Here is a 20,693-nt window from a genome sequence, read left to right on the forward strand (position 1 = left end):
CTTCCTCATCTGGTTATGGAACCAAAAAGATCGTTGACGCATAGGACAAGACTGACTGTTGACTTATACCATCATCCAAAAGCTGACCAACGATTCTTTTAATTCTCTCATTATTGGTCGTGATAACTGGGAGGGTGGATGCTGAACCGGCACTTGATCCGTCAACAGAAGACCTCCAACAAGCCACCTCCTTGCTCTATACTCAAATGTTAAATATCAAACAACGACTGCCTTTGCAGATAAACGTCCACTCTTCTGCTGATACCTGCTCAAGAAATTCCTCTCCCTTGTCTTAAATTTCAATATAATAACTTTTTCGACATGATTTAATAGGCATCCAGTCTGTTCAAGAGAATCGCACACAAGGGGCACATCAGTGCTCAATCCTTCGATAATGGTGAATATAAGGCTGAGAGAGAGCCTGAATTCCTAAATGAAGTCGCTTCTTGCCTGCCACCGGTAATGCCCTCCAATTCACAGTGCGACACCCCATACTCAATTCTGTATACCTGTTAACTTACGTATTCGAAAAATTTTATTATACTATTCCCAATTCACTAGTGACGCGTTACTAATAAAATCTAACAGCGAGCGAACCATTGATAATACATGGCAGTGCATACGAGTGGTAAGTCAGCCTGTGGGAGAGCCCTGACATTACAGCAGTATTTTAGTAACCTAAGCAGACCTATACAACGATCACGCGTGCTTGATGTCTATTCCGTCCACCCTTTCCTCGTGGTACTGGTCAATCCCACTTGGCTGCAACGAAAACTTACTCTCGCGTTATTAGATTTTGCATTTTGTGGAGCTTACCAGGCGGATGATCTTTGGTCTCACATTCTGGGAAAAATGTTGCTGGAACACGCTTTTCCTCACTGAAGCGGACATTTTTTTATGCCAAACAACAGTCTGCCTCAACCAAAGGTTTGGGGCTTACTAGAAAATAAAATCTCTGGACAGAACCCTTCCGAAACGTAACATGAAGGCACAAATCTGGTACTGCGATGTGGACATCTTCGATTTACCTAATCAAAATTTCACCATGGCCTTGAACTCCAAACATTATTGACTCGCTAGAGCAATGCGACACCGACTAACTAAATTTTACTCTAACAGCCTCCATTGGAACATTCTCTATTTTTTCCCCATACCAAGAGCTTCCGAAACAGTTTTTCGTAGCTTTCCACAAGTCAAGGAGTACATAAGCTGGAGGATTACCGAATTAACAGAGCGCACTTTAATGCTCCTCTAACCACTGCGGCACGGTTCTAGTTCCGAGACACGGACAATTATAGTGCTGAAAGATGACACCACCATCGGGGAAGACATCAAGCGTGAAGGGATGAAGGTGCTTCGCAGATGTCAGCGTTTCTTCAATTACTGTAACAGGTCCAATGCAAGTGCATTAGAATGTCTCCCATAGCATAATGCTGCTCCCATCAGCTGCGTCCGTTTTACGGTGTACATTTCGAGTCGCCGTTCACCTCTATGATTGCGTTTGTGGAGACGACCATCGATCTAGTGTAGAGAAAACCTCATTCATTCGAAGAGCCGACATATTTCCATTGCTCGACAGTCGAATCCACATAATCCCGTGCCCACTGCAATACTAATTGTTAATGTCGTCGTGTCAACAGGTGAACACTTAGTGGTGGTCTACTGCAGAGCTCCGTGTTCGACAATGAACGATGAATGGTGTGTTTTGAAACAGTTGTGGTGCACCAGCATTGCGCTCTCTGGGCGGAGATGCCACAGGTCACCATCTATCCTCCTTTCAGAGGAAACAAGCCTCCGAACCTCACATTCTGTGCAGAATCGTGGACGCCCAACCATTTTGCACCAGTAATAGTTTCACCGTCCATCTACCTCATTCTGTAGGTGCTCACGACAGTAGCACGTGAACGTTCGACCGGCTCCGCCGTTTTAGAGATACTCCTTCGCAGGCTCTGCATAATAATAATCTTCCCTTATCTCAATGTATTTCCCCATTTACAGTATATTTCTTCCTTTTCTGTTCCGCTTATATACTTTTGTTACCGTGACACGTGCCCGCAACAGCACTAAGCGACATCCAACATCACAGTGAACAGTGCTCATAATGTTTTGGCTGATGGCTCTTGTGGTCTCCTGCAGGCAGGAGCTCTCTGGTATCCCAGCAACAGGGCAGAGATATACACAGGGCAGATACAATTACTGTGCACCAAGGATGTCGCACATAGCCACAACACGAATGGCTACGTATGGAGTGTTGCGGTGGTCAGAAAAAGTGGAATGATGAATGGCATCATTTTGTGTTCAGCGATGGATCGTATTTTATACACTTCTACCCTGGATGGACATTTTCACCGAGTATGGATGCGACCCACTTTTCCATTCTTTATTCGAGAGGCATATCATTGTTATTCCTTGAACTCATTGAGGGGTGCCATCAGATATGGCTTCACGTCATAGCTGGTAGTGACTGAGAGAACTCTGAAGGGTCAACACTACGTCACAGACATCTGGCTTCCTCGTGTTCTGCCTGTCATGCGAAAAATCGAGTTGCCATGTTTTAACAGGACAATGGTCGTCCACACATGGCATGTGTCTTTATGAACTGTCTCTGTGATGCTGATGTACTGTAGCCACACTTTTATAGTCGATAGTACATGTGTGAGATCTAATCAGACGCTAACTCCTTCCTAGCGCCAATATCAAAAGTATCAAGGATCAGTACAACAGTTGTGGGTCATTTTCCCTCAGGAGAGGATACAACGACTTCATACCAACTTTCACAATCGATTCAGTGCATGCGACCAGACAAGATAGGGAGCAACGCCATGATGAGAAGTTGGCTCATACTGCTAAGTTATTAGCAAATTTTATTCGATTTTGTAATTCATCAAATAACATATCAAAACGTGAAGTTTCACTTTGTTTATTCCTCCCTGTCAGGGCACTTCACTTTTCTTCTCAGAAAACGTATTTCTCTCATTTTATGACACCACTCTTCGGTACCAGTATTGTACTCCCCTCCTTCAAATTATTACATATCAGGGGCAGAGAGCACCATAATCAGCAGATATCCTGCAGTATTCTTAAAACGACATAGTTAATAGCACACTACTCTCGGCTTATTTTCATTTGACTTGCTTGGTGGGCTGATACACTGTCACAACAAGATGATAAGTATTGGAACTTCCTGACAGATTAAAACTGTGTGCCGGACCGAGACTCGAACTCGGGACCTTTGCCTTTCGCGGGCAACTGAGCTACCCAAGCACGACTCACGCCACGTCCTCACAGCTTTACTTCCGCCAGTACCTCGTCTCCTACCTTCCAAACTTTACAGAAGCTCTCCTGCGAAGGAGGGAGTTCCATATACCTTTAAGCATCTTTTCTAACATAGATGACTGCTGCTGTAGTTATAAATGCATGCACATTGGTAAATTCAGGTGGACTTTTCTTTATTCAGCTTTGTAACAAGGCCTCGGAACGGCCGTTGAGTTTAATTTCTTTTCGACCGGCATTTACATTTACATCTACATCTACATGAATACACTGGAAATCATATTTAAGAGCCTGGCAGAGGGTTCATCGAACTACCTTCACAGTAATTCTCTATTATTCCACTCTCGAAGAGCGAACGGAAAAAACGAACATCTATATCTTTCTGTGCGAGTTCCACTTTCCCTTATTTTATTATGATAATCATTTCTTTGAATGTAGGTCTGCGCCAACAAAATATTTTCACATTCGGAGGAGAACATTGGTGACTGAAATTTCCTGAGAAGAATCTATTGCAGTGAGGAACACCTTTGCTTTAATGATGTCCACCGCAAATCCTGTGTCATTTCCGTGAACTTTCTCCAAATATTTCTCCATAATACAAAACACGCTGCCCTTCTTAGAACTTTCTCGATGTACTTCGTTAATCCTTTCTGGTAACGATCCCCACCGCGTAGCAGTACTCCTAAAGAAGACGGATAAGTGTTGTGTAGGCTGTCTCTTTAGTAGACTTTTTGCATCTTCCAAGTGTTCTGCCAATAAAATGAAGTCTTTGGTTCACTTTGCCCCCAACATTTTGTGTGTGTTCTTCCCTATTTTAGTTGATCGTCATTGTAATTCCTAGATGTTTAGTTAATTTCCGGTCTTTAGGTCTGATTTATTTATCGTGTAACCGAAGTTTAACGGATTCCCTATGGCACTCATGTGCATGGACTCAGTCTTTTCATTATTTGGCGTCAATTCTCAATTTTCGCACCACACACAAATCTTTCCTAAATAGTTTTCCAATTTGTTTTGTTGTTCTGTTGACTTTACTAGATGATAAACGAGAGCATAAATTTCAAACAACCTAAGACTGATCTCTCTGACAGGGAATCACGAATCCAGTCGCATAATTGAGACGATATTCCGTAAGCAAGCAATTAGGTTATAAGACGCTTGTGAGATACGGCGTCAAAATCTGTACGTCAATAGATCATTCTCTTCTAAGTAATTTATAATGTTAGAACACAGTAAATTTCCAAACTCCTGCTGCATATTGGTATTAATGATGTGGGCGTGTAATTTAGTTGACTGCCCCTATCGCCTTTCTTGAGTATTGGTATGACCTGAGTATCGTTCTAGTCTTTGAATAGGACCTTTCGTCGAGCGAGCGGTTGTATCTGATTGTTAAGTATGGAGCTATTGCATCAGCCTATACTTCAAAACAAACCTAACTGGTGCGCAGTGTGGACCGGAAGACTTGCTTTTATTAAGTGATTTAAACTACTTCACTACTCCGAGAATATTTAAGTTACTCATGGTTGGCAACTGTTCTTAATTCGAATTCTGGAATATTTACTTCGTGTTCTTTGGTGAATGAACTGCGGGAGGCTATGTTTAGTAACTCTGCTTTATCTACACTGTCATCGATAGTACTTCCATCGCTATCGCGCAGATAAGGCATTGATTGTGTCCCAGCGCCATCATATTCTGCATACGACCAGAATCGCTTTGGATTTTCTGACAGGTTTCGAGACAAAGTTTCGTTATGGAAACTGTTATAAGCATCTCGCATCGTAATCCGAGCTAAATTACGAGCTTCTGTAAGAGATCGCAGCTCTTGGGGAATTTACATCCGTTTGAATTTGGTATGGTTTTTCGTTGTTTCTGCAACGGTGATCTGACAAATTTTGTGTACCATGGAGAAGCAACTGGATCGTTTGTTGATTTATTTGGTGTAAATCTCTCAAGTGCTGTCGATACATTTTTTTTAAATTCAAGCCACATCTGGCTTCCACATTTTGAATAATCATTTTTTAAATGTTGTAGAGAAAATAGGATCTAATTGTTCATTAGAAGAAGCAAGGCAGTTAATGGAAGAGGCCTTACCCACACCATTTGACAAATTGAAATTCCACCCACCTCTCCATCTGAAATTAGGAAGTTAATAAACTCTCTCAAGAATAAAAGCTCACATGGAATTGATCGCAAAAAAATGGCTCTGAGCACTATGGGACTCAACTGCTGTGGTCATCAGTCCCCTAGAACTTAGAACTACTTAAACCTAACTAACCTAAGGACATCACACACACCCATGCCCGAGGCAGGATTCGAACCAGCGACCGTAGCAGCAGCGCGGCTCCGGACTGGAGCGCCTAGAACCGCACGGCCACCGCGGCCGGTGAATTGATCGCATATCCAGCAGGATAATAAAAGCTTGTTCCCAAGAAATCTGTGGGATTCTTAGCCACATATGTAATAGCTCTCTGAAGCAGGGTATTTTCCCAGATAGACTGAAGTATGCCCTTGTTAAACCACTGCATAAAAAAGGGGATACGTCTGATGTCAATAACTACCGCCCAATCTCTCTTCTGACTGCCTTATCCAAAATTTTTTTAAAAGTAATGTATTGTAGAGTAGCTTAACACCTTTGTAAAAATAAAGTTTTAACAAAATATCAGTTTGGTTTTCAGAAGGGTTTTTCAACGGAAAATGCTATATATACTTTCACTAATGAAATATTAAATGCTCTGAGTATCCGGAAGTCACACGTTGGGATTTTTTGAGATCTATCAAAGGATTTTGATTGTGTAAATCATGGAATACTTCTAGATAAGCTCAAGTACTGTGGTATGAATGGGACAGTGCTCAAATGGTTTAAATCATACGTAACCGGAAGAGTGCAGAAAGTTGAAATAAACAGTTCACATAATATGCAAAAAAACTGGTGCTTTCTCAAACTGGGGAACAATCAAGAATGGGGTGCCGCAAGGTTCGGTCTAGGGTCCTCTGCTGTTCTTAATATATATTAATGACTTGCGGTTCTATATTCACGAAGGTGCGAAGCTGGTACTTTTTGCCGATGATACAAGTATAGCTATCACACCCGACAGACAAGAATTAACTGGTGAAATTTTAAACGATGTTTTTCAGAAAATCATTAAGTGATTCTCTGCAAATGGGGTCTCATTAAACTTTGACAAAACACAGTATATACAGTTCCACACAGTAAATGGAATGACCCATTAATAAATATAGACTTCTATCAGAAATCGGTAGCTGAGGTAGAATATTCAAAATTTCTAGGTGTTTGCATTTATGAGGGGTTGAACTGGAAAAAACACACTGAGGATCTGCTGAAACGTTTGAGTTCAGCTACTTATGCTGTTAGGGTCATTGCAAATTTTGGCGATATGCATCTGAGTAAATTAGCTTACCACGCCTATTTTCATTCTCTGCTTTCGTATGGCATGATATTCTGGGGCAACTCATCATTGAGTAAAAGAGTGTTCATTGCACAAAATCGTGTAATCAGAACAATTTCTGGAGCTCATCCAAGATAATCCTGCAGACACTTATTTAAAGAGCTAGAAATCTTCACTGTAGCCTCATAATATATATATTCACTTATGAAATTTGTTATTAACAATCCGAAAGAATTCAAAAGTAATAGCAGTGTACATGGCTACAACAATAGGAGAAAGGATGATCTTCACTACTCAAGGCTCAGAAGCAGGTAAATTATGATGCCACAAAAGTCTTAGGTCACTTACCTAATAGCATCAAAAATCTCACACATAGTCATATAGCATTTAAAAGGAAATTAAAATAATTTCTTAATGGCAACTCCTTCTACTCATTAGATGAGTTTTTGGATATAGTAAGTGGGTAATTTCCCAAACCCCACAAAAAAAATTAAAAATATTGAGTGTCATGTAATATTTTGTCTGATCTAATTTCTTGTAAAGACACCTTTTATTAACCTGACACGTTCCACATCATTACGAAGTGTCGTATTCATGATCTATGGAACAAGTACTAATGTAATCTAATCCACTTACATAGTTTGGAAGGTGTGGAGACTGTCTCAGGAAGCGAATTTTTATCTGCTTTCCTGAATAGATATACTTTTCCTTTATTTTCGGAGGATTTGGCACCTACGATATTCAGTCTCCCTACGACAAACCTGGGTTCCCCGATCCCTGTATCCGTTCTGATGTTCGTTATTAGCTCAGGATTATTTGTTGCTCAGAGGATAAGTGTGTTTTCACAACCATTTACTCTTCGAGTGGGCTCATGAACTAATTGCTCGAAATTAGAGAATACGTTTGGCACAATTTCGGGTGATGTTTTATGAGTACCTCCGTGTTTAAACGTTTATTTTCGCCAACATATCGAGAGTAAACTGGAGGTTTCAGTACTTTATCTGACAACACCTTTCACGGTTTTTATTTTAATTTATTTTTTTAATTTATTTTTGAGTAGTATGGCTTTTCTTGTGGATAGTATGTGCATGCGCGTGAGATAGTGTGATATAGCTGCTGCCTATGAATACCAATGAGTATAACATAGTTTTTTTTAAATTCATCTTAGATACGTGTGTTACTGTTTCGTGCAATTTGACATGTGTCAATAACCTACATCCTTGACCTAACAGTTATCTCAAACGAACGGTGAAGAAGTGTTTGCACGCCAGGTAAGGGCAACAAAAGTGAAGGACGAAATATTTCAGGGACGAAAACGTTCTGCTAATGTGGTCGGGGTCTTCAGCGATAGTGGGGCAGATGCGTTGCCCTTGGAGAATCACACAGAAGGGTGCAGCCTTAACGTGGCGAACGTTCTGGCTGCGCCAGAAATTCAAGTGGCGCTTGAGGTACCAAAACCTGCGACCGAGGAAACTATTCCAGATGCAGACTCGCATTCCACATCCAGTTTTGGTTTCTCTGCTTTCCAAAATTTTATTTTCCAGCAATTAGAGATGCAGAACGTATAGCTAAGATCAGCAGTGCAAGACAATAGTAGTACATTATGTGAAAAAATCGAAGCTCAAAGAATTAAAAATTGATGCTTGTACTGAAGAGAGTAAACGACAAATGAGAAATGTATGAACTAGATTAGAGACGATCGAACAACGGCGTGAAAGCGTGTGCAGTAAACTAGACGATGTGACTGTAAACCAATCGACGTTCATTGAGAATATGGAACGTTAGCTTATCGCGTCTGTGGGAAAATTAGTCGCAAGTAGCGGTACTTTGCCATTCGATTCAATACAGCTGTGTGAGGTCGTCAGCTAGCATACTAAAGAACAAACGGCGCTGCTGTGTAATGTCTTTGAACAAGTCCTGCAACATGACGAAATTCTGAAGCAACGGAATCGTATAGGAGGTGTCGAACCAATTATAATAACCGACCACAGTGGTCGAGCGTTTGTTGTTACTTGCGGTGAATGGATCAGACTGCACTTGTCATGTTACGGTAGGAGACATCCCCGAAAATCAGTCGCTGCCGAATTTTAAACAGGCACAAGCCGAGATTAATAAGAAGTACCAGGAGGAAATGTATGTGCTTTGGCAGGTCACAGACCATCAATGGTCTATAGAGAGTAATGGTAATAATACCGAAAATCACTTTGGAACAAAAGAAGGGTGGAATGAAGACACGTCTATGTCAGCTCCGAGGAGAGCCAGCAAAGAATAAAACCAACGATGAGACAGCCCCAATGGAAATTCATAAGGAAGAGACGCACTGTCATTTTGTGGCAGCCCCAAAGTACCCTCTTTTCCCTGAACAAATAACTGATGCACATCTGGTTCTATGGCTCATGCAGTTGGATGTCGCTTAGCCAATGTCTTGATCCAGCTGCTCAAAATGAATATTGTGTGAAGGTACTTACGTGACGAATCGACAGCAAGGATTCGTGTTCTCTTGAGTGACTGGTGGACGGTCAAGGCATTAAACACGTATTTTTACCCGAGTTTTGATCAAGGATTACCCAAGACCGCGAGAAAATAAGCATCCTAATGTTAGAACCATAAAGCGAATCCTGCTTCATCAACCATATACATTACTTCAAGGAAATGATTAACAGGATTCAATACCTCGATGCTCCAAATGATCCGTAAGAGCTCATCTAGATATGCTGACAACCAACCCTCAGTGTGTTCAGTGGGAGTCAATGTTCACCGAGCAGTGTGCGGACGAAGTGCACACGTTCCCGTATTTACTACAGCAACTGGGTTGCGATCGCATTAATGGGGAAAGAACACCTGTCGCACCACTGGTTAACACGCTATTGACTGCAAGGAAACTGTAAGACACAGCCAAGCAGTAATCAGAGAGGTTTTGAGTCCACACATAGCAATTACAACTGGGGACGGTATGCGGTTCCAACTAGAACTGAGAGTATCGCAATGCACGTGTAGAATTTGTGAGTGTTGACCCCAGGACAAACATTCCAAGTATGAGTGAGGCTAGCTATAGAAACTGACTAAAATAGTAGCCCTGGTAGCACTGTGCGTAGTGAGAAGCTATCCTGCATCCACTACATTAGTTTTGAGAAACAGAAAGAGAGAGAGAAAGAGAAAGAGGAGGGAGACACATTCTTCTAAGGGAGCAGGACACCCCAGAGCTAATCTATCCAGTACTTAGGATATGAATTAGGACTCTTTTGTATTCTAGACACCAGTAGTTCGGAGCCGGCCTTGAACGTTGTCTCTGAATGTTTTTTAAGACAGAGAGCGTGGACAGAGTTCCCCACAAAGAAAACTACAGTTATGAGAGCAGTTACCCGGAAAACAGCAGAGGTAGAGAAGGCAGTAAGAACAGATTTGATGAGTCAGTTGCATGAAATGTGGGCGAATGTTCTAATAGTACTGTCTCGCACAGTGGATGTGATTCTTGGTCTCGATTTCATTAATCATTGTGTGTATGAACTTTGAATTAACACTGACTGTGGCTAAAAGCGATAATGAGACTATCAGCTTGTACAGTATTTTGAAGTCTGGGTTGAACATGCAGTGTTGGTTAGATTGTCACACTGGGTTCACAGATCTGTTTTGCGAAGGATGCATTATACATCAAGAAAAGCATACAAAGACAAATTTGAATCAGTTGACAAGCTACGCCACCTGGAGACAACCAGAGGGACAGAACAGATTCACGAAATTTAAACTTCACATCCGAAGTATTGTCAACGGCCTTTCCACAGTGGTAACACCACAGATCACCAAAGTTATCGCTGTCGGGCTGGCCTAGCACTTGGATGAGTCACCATCCGGTCTGCCGAGCGCTGTTTGCAAGCGGGCTGCACTCAACCCTTGTGAGGCAAACTGAGGAGCTACTTGATTCAGAAGTGGCAGCTCTACTCTCGTAATCTGACAAAACGGCCTGGAGAGTGGTGTGCTGACCACATGCCCCTCCGTATCTGCTTCCAGTGACGCTTGTGGACTGAGTGTGACACGGAGCCCGGTCGGTACCGTTGGGCCTTTATAGCATCTTCAGACGGAGTTTAGGTTTTTATCCAAAGCATTCCCCAAAGCCCCTGATATCACCACAAACATTTATTACCTGCCACAGTCATGGAAACAATAAAGTCAATATACAGGGCCCTTGTAGTCTCGCAGTACCTACTGCAACCTACATCCTTCTGAATCTGCTTAGCGTATTCATCTCTTGGTCTCCCTCTACGATTTTTGCCATCCACGCTGCCCTCCAATACTAAACTGGTGATCCCTTGATGCCTCAGAACATGTCCTACCAACCGATCCCTACTTCTAGTCAAGTTGTGCCACAAACTTCTCTTCTCCCCAATCCTATTCAATACTTCTTCATTAGTTATGTGATCTACCCATCTAATCTTCAGCATTCTTCTGTAGCACCACATTTCGAAAGCTTCTATTCTCTTCTTGTCCAAACTATTTATCGTCCATGTTTCACTTCCATACACGGCTACACTCCATACAAATACTTTCAGAAACGACTTCCTGACACTTAAATCTATATATACTCGATGTTAACAAATTTCTCTTCTTCAGAAATGCTTTCCTTGCCATTGCCAGTCTACATTTTACATCCTCTCTACTTCGACCATCATCAGTTATTTTGCTCCCCAAATAGCAAAACTCCTTTACTACTTTAAGTGTCTCATTTCCTAATCTAATTCCCTGAGCATCACCCGAGTTAACTCGACTACATTCCATGATCCTCGTTTTGCTTTTGTTCATGTTCATCTTATATCCTCCTTTCAAGACACTATCCATTCCGTTCAACTGCTCTTCCAAGTCCTTCGCTGTCCCTGACAGAATTACAATGTTATCGGCGAACCTTAAAGTTTTTATTTCTTTTCTATGGATTTTAATACCTACTCCGAATTTTTCTTTTGTTTCCTTTACTGATTGCTCAATATACAGATTGAACAACATCGGGGAGAGGATACAACCCTGTCTCACTCCCTTCCCAACCACTGCTTCCCTTTGATGTCCTTTGGCTCTTATAACTGCCATCTGGTTTCTGTACAAATTGTAAATAGCTTTTTGCTCCCTGTGTTTTACCCCTGCCACCTTCAGAAATTGAAAGAGAGTATTCCAGTCAACATCCTCAAAAGCTTTCTCTAAGTCTACAAATGCTAGGAATGTAGGTTTCCCTTTCCTTAATCTAGCTTCTAAGATAAGTCGTAGGGTCAGTATTGCCTCACGTGTTCCAATATTTCTATGGAATCCAAACTGATCTTCCCCGAGGTCGGCTTCTACTAGTTTTTCCATTCGTCTGTAAAGAATTCGTGTCAGTATTTTGCAGCTGTGACTTATTAAACGCTGGCCGAAGTGGCCATGCAGTTAAAGGCACTGCAGTCTGGAACCGCAAGACCGCTACGGTCGCAGGTACGAATCCTGCCTCGGCCGTGGATATTTGTTATGTCCTTAGGTTAGTTAGGTTTAACTAGTTCTAAGTTCTAGGGGACTAATGACCTCAGCAGTTGAGTCCCATAGTGCTCAGAGCCATTTGAACCATTTTGAACTTATTAAACTGATAGTTCGGTAATTTTCACATCTGTCAACACCTGCTTTCTTTGGGATTGGAATTATTAAATTCTTCTTGAAGTCTGAGGGTATTTCGCCTGTCTCATACATCTTCCTCACCAGATGCTAGAGTTTTGTATGGACTGGCTCTCCCAAGGCCGTCAGTAGTTCTAATGGAATGTTGTCTACTCCCGGGGTCTTGTTTCGACTCAGGTCTTTCAGTGCTCTGTCAAACTCTTCACACAGTATCATATCTCCCATTTCATCTTCATCTACATCCTCTTCCATTTCCACAATATTGTCCTCAAGTACATCGCCCTTGTATAGACCCTCTATATACTTCTTCCACCTTTCTGCTTTCCCTTCTTTGCTTAGAACTGGGTTTCCATCTGAGCTCTTGATATTCATACAAGTGGCTCTCTTTTCTCCAAAGGTCTCTTTAATTTTCCTGTAGGCAGTATCTATCTTACCTCTAGTGAGATAAGCCTCTACATCCTTACATTTGTCCTCTAGCCATCCCTGCTTAGCCATTTTGCACTTCCTGTCGATCTCATTTTTGAGATGTTTGTATTCCGTTTTACCTGCTTCATTTACTTCATTTTTATATTTTCTCCTTTCATCAATTAAATTCAACATTTCTTCTGTTACCTAAGGATTTCTACTAGCCCTCGTCTTTTTACCTACTTGCTCCTCTGCTGCCTGCTTCACTTCACCCCTCAAAGCTACCCATTCTTCTTCTACTGTATTTCTTGCCCCCATTCCTGTCAATTGTTCCCCAATTGTACCCTTATGCTCTCCCTGAGACTTTGTACAACCTCTGGCTCTTTCTGTTTATCCAGGTCCCATCTCCTTAAATTCCCGCCTTTTTGCAGTTTCATCAGTTTTAATCTACAGTTCATAACCAATATATTGTGGTCAGAGTCCACATCTGCCCCTGGAAATGTCTTACAATTCAAATCCTGTTTCCTAAATCTCTGTCTTACCATTATATAATCTATCTGAAACCTGTCAGTATCTCCAGGCTTCTTCCATGTATACAATCTTCTTTTATGATTCTTGAACCAAGTGTTAGCTATGATTAGGTTGTGCTCTGTGCAAAATTCTACCAGGCTGCTTCCTCTTTCGTTTCTTACCCACAATCCATATTTACCTACTACGTTTCCTTCTCTCCCTTTTCCTACCGACGAATTCCAGTCACCCATGACTATTAAATTTTCATCTCCCTTCACTATCCGAATAATTTCTTTTATTTCATCATACATTTCTTCAATTTCTTCATCATCTGCAGAGCTAGTTGGCATATAAACTTGTACTACTGTGGTAGGCGTGGGCTTGTTTTTAATTCATTAATGCATTATATGCAGCATTATCAATGTGTGAAGACACTACCTTTGAGGCAGCAACACAACAGAGTACTGCCTCTATCTATTAAAGATGGACCCAGAGGATATACAACACATGCTCAGCTAACAGAAAAAAAAATGATCAGGATAAACTGCAGGGGAAGAGAAAATTTACCAGTGGAACTAGTGAACAGCCGCCACATGGAAAGTAATCTATAATTAGGATGTTAGTTTTCAATTATTGAACGTGTAATATATGATTATCAGGACAAGAATGGTTACTAAAAATTACTACTTTTTAAAAATTACTACTTATCCTTACAAAAATCAACAATCCTTAAAATGCTATAAAAACTAAACTTTTAAAGAAGAAGGAAATATGTAACACAGGAGACGTAGTTTCAAGATTTCATAAAAGTTTAGAATCACAGATAAATGTTTGGGAATTTTCTTAATACAAAATATCGAAAATCTATAAAAATGACAGGTTCTCAAAGGAATGGCAATGTTTATATGGTCAGCAGTCAAAGTATCAATATCTAGAAACACGAAACAGATCGTTTGGGTTTAATGCTCAGAATTTCAACAGCAATAATCACTTAGAGGGCCCCTTTCAAGGTGGAACATACAGCCCTCATCGTCTCAAGCAGCCATTATCTGCAAACCGCATCCGCCGGAACAGGGAGGCATGTGGACGCTTCATTAGTGGCGGCTGGCGACAGGTGGTGGAGACCGGCGAACCAGGACTAGCAGCCGGGCCGCGCTGGCCTGGCGCTGGCTGTGAATGGGAGCCGCCCAGCCGCCGCCTCCGCCGCCCCCGCCACCTCCGCCATGGCGCGTAGTAAAACCCTTTCTGGAGCCGGCGCCGATCAATACCGCCCCCTGATTTGGAAGTCGCGCGGCGGCGGGACGCCCGAGGCGCTCCCGCTACGTCAGCGCGGTCGCGGGTGGGGAGGGGGGTGGGGGGAGGGACGCTCGGCGGGCGGCACGGCACCGTCCAATGGGCGCGCGCCTCCCCTCCACCGACCGCGGGTTTCATTCAGAACGAGTGGGTGGCCGGCTGGGCGCGCGCCTATAAATAGAGTGTCGCTCCCGGCCGCCAACCTGTGTGCGCCTACTCGTCGCTCCTAGCGTCCAGCTTCCGCCTGCGCCTAGCCGTTCAGCTGTTCTCTCCTCTGCGGCACGACTGCCTGATCCCCTGAGGTGAGTCCCCTTACCGCAAAACCTTCGCTTCATCTCCCACCACCTAGGGAACAAGAATGCGTAAATATACCTGAGCTTCGCTAATTCGCCCACAGTTACTACTGCACAAGCCGACCAGCCGACGCCTGCTACATTCGTCTGCTGTTCGACCGAGGTCATCTGACTGTGATACCTGTGTAAAGGCCTAGTTCGTTGCAGAGCCGTGAGTAACCACTTAAATTCTGCTTGCCACAAATTTTCTCAAGCAACATTCTCACAGTATTTCTCTTGTCTTCTTCCTTCTCAATTAACCACAGAAGCACATTTTACAACTCATGTAACTTATGCATTGCCAGATATATGCAGCACTAGGTAGTGTCTTGTGTGTATGTACATGTGTGTAACTTGTCTTTAAGTCCCCTACAGCACGAAGCTTGAATGGGAGGCGGGCCGTTGGCTCCACTTGTGAATGGGAAATGGCGAGCTAGCCACAGCTGGTGACACTCTCGCCTGTTTGAAAGTAACTATGGGGAACGGATTTGCTGTCACAGTCGCGCACATTTTCTGCAAAGTGTCCAACCGTGTTTTTCAAAACGGTTAATGTGATAAATTTTCGGAGCATTTGCAGATAGTGGCATGCTTGGTGCCAAGAAATTATAGTACTCGTGTGAATGACACATGTTCGCAGTTCACAACATGACGTGTTTTAGTAATACAGTGCCACTAGAGCACAGTTTTGTTGCCAGAATCGTATACATTTGCTGCAAATTGTTCCTTTTTGTCTTTAAAATTGAGACAAGTTATAACTTTCGGAGCATTTGCTAGCAGTGGCCTATACGATGCCATGAAATAATCATTCTCGCGTATACGTGTTTACAGTTCACAATATTACGCCCAGTTTTAGTGACACTGTGGCACTGTTCTTGCGATATGAACGTGTAAAGTTCTTCAACACGTGCTATGAAGTGTCACGTAGTATTTTCTATTTTTTGTAGCAGAAAGTGATATTTGAGACCAAATCGCGTGGGGTGGCCTGTGTGACTTGAATATAAGATTTTTGCATTTACTCGAAATGGTCGTCCATCATTGTACTTCATTTCTAGTATAAGCTCTTGTCCCTCCTTATACACTAGTTGCGTCTAGCATCTCAACTGCTTAACAGTCAGCTAACTCGTATAAATTTTCCCAGTTATTTGTTATTTCATCTTACTGTGACCTATGGTTAGCAGATGCTCAACATGAAGATTACTGTCATAAATAAAGTATATGTTTATTAACTGGGTGGGAAGGTTACTGTTTCGCTATGTGGACACAAAGTGTCAACGGAATCAAGGAGTGCAATGCCAGTTGTAGTTTAGTCATGGCCGATCGAGTTTTAAGCAATTGAATTCGCTTTCCCGACTGTTTCTAATTGTATTACGAGTTATCTGGCATGTCAAAAGACACGTGTGAGTTGTCACGACAACACTCCGCCTACGGTGAGGAGGGACACTTGGCATAATTCCAATAAATCAAGCGTAATATTTAGAGACGAAGCTTTTGGAATGCCAGTGTGAATTGATGCTTGCCGTGTGATGATGCTGGTGCTTTTCCAGAGCGATAAGCACAGCAAGCAACATTAAGTCGTGAAGATTACTACTTCATTGACACACAGAGCCACTCACACCGAACAGTTTCCCGCCCAAATTGGGCGACATGAAGAAACGCTCCGTTTCCGGGGTGCATGGCTTTTCTGGCACCGCACCAGGATGACAGCACTTCACCACGACAGCACCTGCGTGTGCCTGGCACCATCCCAGACCACCGACTGCACCACTCCATGCCACCACCCGCACCTCGCCTCACTGGCACCACACGTTTTTTCTCTTGCCTTCTCACCTGCACCCTTTTTATCACATCTGTTTACCTTTTCTCGATGTGTCACAACGTTTTCTCTCGCACAGCAGAGCACAGCACGTCGCTAGCAAGAGCTGCGGTTCCACACGCAAGCAATTTCTGAAACACCCGTACATCTACAGTTGTACGGCACTGGAGATATTATAAAAAATTTTTAGCTGGAGTCAAACAATCTTCTGCTTGGGTTTGTGATAAAGTGATCAGACACGACTGATAGAGCACCGATAGGAAAAGACACCCTGATAGTTTATAACACTCCACATTAGACGACTGATATCAACAAATATGAATTTTTTCTATAAGTATGGAATTAATCCACGCACATGAAATGTGAGTCCAAATGTACAGAACACTTTGCACATACTTCTATGAACAATCATTATAAATCTCAAAATAAGGAGAAATTAAATACTCATATTCTTGTATATTTTGGGCTGGTAGTGCTTGCAATATTTTCTACCTTAAAATAGTAACGAAATCTACGAAACTGGAACTTTGTCAGCAGGTGACTTCCCACACTGTGTAAATATTTATTGAAAGTTATTCTGAATGAGTAACGTCTGCTGTGAAGGATCACTTCGTTTTGCAATTAAACTGAATCAATGCCGAGGATTTTAGAATGCTATGATTATAGCCATACAAGTGTACGAAGATCATAAAAGTTTTCGTGACTGCTGGTGTCCTGTTACTATCAAAACTGATTGAAAAATAATGTGATCTATTATGGCAGTTGTTGGTGCTTCGATATGACACTTAGCAAACTGTACCCTTTACATTGCTTTCTTACAATCGATCTGTACTGGTGGAATCTAAATATGTGTGAATAAAAATTAAATATAAAATATAAACAAAAATATAAAATAATTATGCAGAGAGAATATTTTCGTGCCTGTTGTTATTCTATTAATATCAAAACTGATATTAGCTGTTGTGCGTCGAAATAACGCTCAGGAAACCGCACCCATTAAATCGACTTTTTCAATTGATCTGTACTGGTGGAATCTAAAATTTGTAGTTTTTCACTCTTGTTGGATTCTTAACGATGAGCTGGTATTATGTAGGAAGATTCTATAATTCGTAATGAAACCTGGTGAGTTACATTCGGAATCATGTTAGAATTGTGTCAGCGATAAATTTTGATACATAAATCGTTACACACTGCTCCACATCAGAGAATAAACTTTCAGTGAATAAACGTTCCGACAGTTACAAACAAAAAAGAAACTATTTGGATATTAAACAGGGATATATCGTGAAATTTTTTCCACACAGTTTATTTACCTTATTCCTGTGAACCATAAAGAAACTCATTTAAGAATTTTACAGAACTATTAGCTGTTTTGTAGGACATACGAGATTAAATTATCGGTGCAATTTCTGGATACTTTCTTGACAAGGATCAGAAAATGCTCAGTTGCTTAGGAAACAGTTACATTGATATTAGATGAAACATGCTAAAATAGTTGGCAATTGACTACCTGTTTTCTATTACTACTGTGTTATTATTAAATAGTTCTCATTTCCTGTAGTAAAATTCTTTTAAATATTCAATTTGACCAAATACGGTAGAACGGGTACCGTCTCTTCATTATTTCTGTGTCACGTTGGTCCCATTTCCACGTCACCCTCGCATACAGAGGCTAGAACTATTCCTCTACATAACACTTACCTTTCGATAACGAGTAACCTACCAACTCACAATTTTCTCTGAAAGTATATTGTATTGTTAATGAAATATGTCATACTGAAGGAAAGTGGATAATTCGCATGCATTTTCTTGCATAATGGACAACGCTCAACCAAGGTAATCAGTCTCATGTTTTACTGTAACAATGAATGTTGACAAAATGCAGCTAGATGCCCGGTAAAAAAGGGGAAAACAAAGATGCTTGAGATATCTTTTCATTCCATCTAATAGTGTTATTGGCTTAGGGCTGATGAGCTTTGAAGTAGTTAGCAAATAAGCCTAAACAGGGGTTTCCTTAGGCAACTTAAATCTCTCCAGACATATACCGAAGGGGCGTACTCAACATGAGTAACTGGTACTTTTGTAACCTCAACAACTGTCTGATACTGAAACATAAGTTTTCCTTCTTTCTTTGGTTGTGGCAGTTTTTGACTCATCGGCCTTATAACAGATTTGACGCTTTATTCCATTTATTCACATCTGCCTTATTGATGAGCATCAGTGATGATGCTAAATTTGACGAAACAGATCCACAGTTAATACTGAACACATCGTTTATTGGCTATCCTTGTCAGACCCTATAGGGCAGCCAAGCACCATAGCACGCCGCTTGTGGTATTCGAGGAGGCGCACCGGCACTGGGTCGTATCGGTCTGGCGGATTAACTGCATGGCCAGTCGGCCGGCCTGCCTGGATATGGATCTTAGGCGGTTTTCCACATCCGACTAGGTGAACACTGGGTTGGTTCCCTTGTCCCATCTGAGTTTTACGATTCACAAACAATTCGAAACTGTTCTCACACTTTGTCTTGGGACAACACTAGATGCAGAAATGTGGGGTACAGAAATTAAGTCCTAGGGTCGAAGGGCTACAGGACGACCATCTGGCAACCCTTTACCATTAACATTGCAAAATACAGAGTGGCGTGCCAAACCCATGACGACACGAGCTAAGGCCAAGAAAAAGAAGAAGAACGACTGGCTGGACTGGTTTCAACACTCACGCCGTTCTCAGCAGCCCATATTACCTCTCAGCCAATGTCTATGTCAGTACATGATAAGAACATACATCTTCTTGGGCATCTTAGTACAGTCCTCTAGTACGCAGCATAATAACGCAGCCATCGGTTAAGGAGTGAGAATGCAGTTGAAAATGGCGTAAGTATCTTCCAATACAGCCAATAAATAATATACAGGGATTTTTAAAAAAAAGCATTCCATACTTTGAGAGGTGGTAGCATGGACCAAAACAGGAAAAAATGTCCTGTAAGCACAATTCTCTAAAATGCGTACTTTACGAGCTATAAGCATTTGTTCAGTAGAACAGACACGTTCGAAGATAGCGAAAATGAACAAGTGCTCATATGTCGATCCTAAGGGCCCGGGTTCGATTCCCGGCTGGGGCGGAGATTTTCTCCGGTCAGAGACTGCGTGTTGTGTTGTCCTAATCATCATTATTCCATCCTCATCGACGCGCAAGTTGCCGAAGTTGCGCCAAATCAAAAGACTTGCACCCGGCGAACGCCCTACGCAACGGGAGGCCCTAGTCACACGACATCCATTGTCTCTCTCTACTATTTTCCCCTCCAATATCCCTTGAGGAGCCATGTTAACAATCCCTTCATATCGTTGCAGATGATCCAGTGCCCCACTAAACTGTTCTTTATTCTGTTAACGTACTACCACTCACTTATTTCCTCATCCACCCTTTTCAGTAACTTTTCGTTTTTCACTTCATATGTCAATTTGTAACAATCGTCGACAGCATCATACTCCATCTGCTTTGATGTTCTTGTTTGGATTCCCAGTGGTCTACTTTCCAGTTCCAAAATATACGAGAGGCGTTCAATAACTAAATCAGCACATTTATTTTATCGTCAATTACGGTTGAAAAATTGAGAATTTACTGTAAGACGTCGTGGAATATTTTCGCTCCAGACCCTATAGTTTCATGAAGTTCGGATAGATGACGGCGCTATAGATAACCTTCTAATTGACGTCTGTAAAGGAGGTGCGTTTCAGGAAGAGAGCTGTCCTGGACTTTCTTCTGGCATATATTCATATGCGCTTCCAGAATGTCTACGGAGATCTGGAAGTGAACAAAATCAGGGTAAGTTGTTGGGTGAGGTGTCTGCTATCATAGTAACAAGGTGGTGCAAACCTGTCCGACCTCCCGCGTACTGTCCGGCCGCACACAACTGTGATTCCTGCAGTGGTGGAAAGTGTTGATACTACCTGCGAGGTGATCGGCGAATCATAGTCCAACATTTCGCTGCACAACTGGACTTCTCTGATGACAGTGCTGACTCGCTCGTCCACT

Source organism: Schistocerca americana, chromosome 6 (assembly GCF_021461395.2).
Source record: "Schistocerca americana isolate TAMUIC-IGC-003095 chromosome 6, iqSchAmer2.1, whole genome shotgun sequence".
NCBI classification, from domain to species: Eukaryota; Metazoa; Arthropoda; class Insecta; order Orthoptera; family Acrididae; genus Schistocerca; species Schistocerca americana.